The sequence below is a fragment of the Octodon degus genome, unplaced genomic scaffold (genome assembly GCF_000260255.1).
Source record: "Octodon degus isolate 3935 unplaced genomic scaffold, OctDeg1.0 scaffold00047, whole genome shotgun sequence".
In the NCBI taxonomy this organism is placed as follows: Eukaryota; Metazoa; Chordata; class Mammalia; order Rodentia; family Octodontidae; genus Octodon; species Octodon degus.
In genome coordinates, this window is record NW_004524623.1 from 7457407 (window position 1) to 7461024 (window position 3618).

Here is a 3618-nt window from a genome sequence, read left to right on the forward strand (position 1 = left end):
TTTCTTTCTTTCTTTCTTCTTCACTATATTTGGTACAGGGCAGCTCGGACTTATAGTGATCTTCCTGTCTCAGCCTCCCAGAACTGGGATTACAGGCATGTGTCATCATGTCTGGACTCTGTGGCTGGCTCAGCACACCTGGAGACAGGGCTGGTGCAGCATGTGGTACTGGGGATTGAACGATGCACTTGGCAGACAGGCACTTACACTGCAGAGCTCTCTCCCGGGGCTCCTCAACTCCATTTTTAATGTTTGATTTCTGGCCACTTTCAAGCTCCACCTTTCTCTCCCTTTGCATTCCACAGCTGGTGACAGGGCTGCTGAAAGCCTGGGGGCTCCTCCTTTGGCCTCAGTGAGGCGTTCAAATCGCAGCCTGGGCTGCTTGCAGCACTCCTTGCCTGAGCCTCACACCTAAAAACAAACCTTTTCATAACTCCTTGGGTGTGTGTGTGTGTGTGTGTGTGTGTGTGTGTGTGTGAAATTTTCAGTTACAGCATCTGAACTCAATTCATAACACTGTACCATGAATTTTGAGTGGTGGTGGATTATCAGCTAACATTTTTTAAAGATTGCTTGCTTGATTGATTGAGTTGATGTAGGATCGCACTATGAAGTTCAGACTGGTTGTGATCCTCTTGTTTCAGCCTCCCCAGCTCTAGAATTACAGGTGTGCACCACCATACCTGGTTTTAGGCTGGCACAACATGCCTGGGGTTCTGGGGCTGGCAAGGCCTGGGGTACTAGGGGTTGAGCTCTGGTCCTTGCTCTTGCCAGGCAGGCACTTGGACCACTGCCACTGAGCTATCTCCCCAGCCCCTCAGCTAGCATTTTAAGGGTGATCACAGAATTGAAGACACACCACCATCAAAAACAGTAAGAAGCCAGTGTGACACACACTTGTGATCTTAGCACTCTAGGACGCAAGGAGGATCACAAGGTCAAGCCCATCCCAGGCGATTAGCTATTATGCAGGACTCCTGTGTCAAAAGGTAAGAAAAGGAGCGGGTGGTTCGGGGTGAAGGACTGGCAGTGTGACTCAGTGTGAAGGCCCTGAGTTCAATCACTAGCACCACAAAAACGAAACAAAAACCCACTACAATACGTCTTTGGTCCGCTTGCTTTCAGTCATCTGCAAAACTAGCTATAGCCAAAGAGCTATTCTGGTTATAGTTCTTAAGCCTGCAGGCACTATTTACCTAAACATTTATACCTCAGTTTAATAGCGGCCACCTTGAAGCTTTTTGGAGCAGAGACTTTGGGTGCAAATACAACATCCTTCATCTAGAATCTTCTATCAAACTGATTGCCTTGTCTGTTCAGTAGTATGTAATGGAGACTCAGAAAAGACTGAAAAATAATCTCTTTGGAGTACAGAAGCAGACAAGCTTCAGGGCATAAACACAGCTTATGTAAAAGGTATGTTAGCTGCTTACAGGCTATTTTTAAATTTCATTTTTTTATAGTGATAGAAAATTTAGGGTTTTTTTTTCCCATTCCATATCATCAGGAGGATTGATTTAAACTTTGCTTTTACCTGCATCAGACCAGTTGGTCCTCAGAACTGTAACACCTGATTCCATAAATGATTTTTCTTGGCATGTGTGACTAAATCTGCTGAAATAACTTGTTTAACATCTCGGGGCTGAGGAGATAGCTCAGCAGTCTAACTGCCTGCCTGGCTAGTACAAGGACCGAAGTTCGATCCCAGGTACCGCACATCATGCCCACCCTGAAACGTGCTGTGGTGGTGCATGCCTGTAATCCCAGCACTGGAGAGGCTGAGACAAGAGGATCACTATGACTAGACCCTGTAACAAATAAATAACTTTTTTTAAAAAGCTGCATCTCCCTCCATTTTTCATTCTTTGATCTCACCAACCAATGTGTCCCATTTTCTTGTATGATGAGGTGATGATGGGCACAGGTCCTTCGCATCTGCTATGAGCTATTTGGACTTAGGCCCACCCCTTGCCCCTCTAGCTTTTCCCATCTTGTAGCCTCTATCCTTTCCATGTTCATTTCAATCTTGGTTGAAAGTAATTTACCTGTGCTCTGTTCTGGTTCTATAGGGTGAAGTGGTCTTAGTTTCCAATTGTAATCCTGTCCAGAAGGAGGCGTCACCAAAGCAGACAACTCTCTGTGAAAAATCCCACATTTGCATCATTCTCTCAAACATTGTTAAGTGTTACTATTACTTGCGATTCTGTCTGGTACCAGTCATACTTAAATTTTGACCAAGTCTTCACCTCACTTTCTGTTCCATGCTGTGCTTCTTGTCATCTTTTAACCTAGAAAGTAAGATTAGCATCTGCGCTATCTAGTTTCTGTCCTGTTAAAGTTTCCAGAGCAGCAGCATAGTTCATTGCGTGGTATTCACATACCCCTTTTCTTGGCGTAGCGGTGGTATTATTGCGGTTGAATTTTAGAGATGTTTTTGCGACAGTGACACCATCACAGTAATTCCCAAGGAGAATGTGCCAGTAAGCTCTTTGACAATAATACTTTGCATCATCTCTCTTCTGTTTCAAAGCCTCAGTAAGCTCCTTTAATGCCACCTGGGGCTTCTCCTCAATCTGACTCTCTGAGAAGCTCTGGAGAAATCGTTGGGCTGTTGCAGGTCCTACTGCAGCCACCGCCACCCCTACATTATGGTTGCAGTGGCCCATTTTGCTGTTTTTTGGTTGTTTTTTTTTTTTTTAATCTCAAACACTGTTGAGCACACACCTTTATGGTCTGGCTGACATTTGTGTACCTGAGGCTCTCATGCTGGAGGCGTGGTCTTCAGTGCAATGGTGCTGAGCAAGTGGAACCTTTCCTAGGTGAGGCCACAGAACCACAGCCCTCAGAGGGATGCATTCGAGTCTCACGGAACTAGATTGGATTCCACATGGATAGATCATAGTAAGGGAGCCTGGGCCTTTCCCGAAATGCTCTTCGCTGGCTGATTGTCACTTCCATGTGTATCTTGACAGCCGCAGTGCCGTCATCCATGCTAGGTGTAGGGGCCATGCTCTGGAGCTCAACCAGCCAACCTGGAGGGGTTTGTTATGGCAACATAGAATGGTCTAGAACAGCACCTTACTAAGCGATGGCCAGGGTGTGTCATTGTCCTGCTTTTTCCCATCATCCCACCCTCTGCATGGTTTGTCTGCCTTTCAATCTATTGCTAGGGATAATGTGACCTGCTGATTTGTTAGAACATAACAAAAGCCTTGGGTTCTCCACCCCACAGTGTTTTCTGTTTGCTGCCCGGCAGTAATTCCAAAGCCACACATTTGCAATTTCGGTTACCCTGGCACTTTTCCACTTCTCTGTGGAAAACTGCATAGCAACATCCCGAAGACGTGGTGAGCTGAGTAAGAGAAATTAGTTTTTCACAGTTCTGGAGACTGGAAATCCAAGCTCTAGACCGTAGCAGTTTGAATCTCTCCTCGGCCTTCTTTACTTGCAGAGAGCCCTTCCTAAGGGAGTCTCACCTGGCACATTCCTGGTCTTTCTCCTCTTGTAAGGACATCAGTCCTTAGGGATTTAGGGCCTACCCTATGGCCACATTTAACTGTTTTTGGAGGAATAGGAATGGATTTTGCAGAGCCTTCACATTTGGTTATATTCCCAGCC

The 3618-nt window shown here is 45.8% G+C and overlaps 1 pseudogene; it reads right to left on the bottom strand.

Annotated features, from left to right (window-relative positions):
- Positions 1 to 1457: 1457 nt before the first annotated feature.
- Positions 1458 to 2666, bottom strand: LOC101571451 (annotated as a pseudogene).
- Between the last annotated feature and the right edge of the window lie 952 nt (positions 2667 to 3618).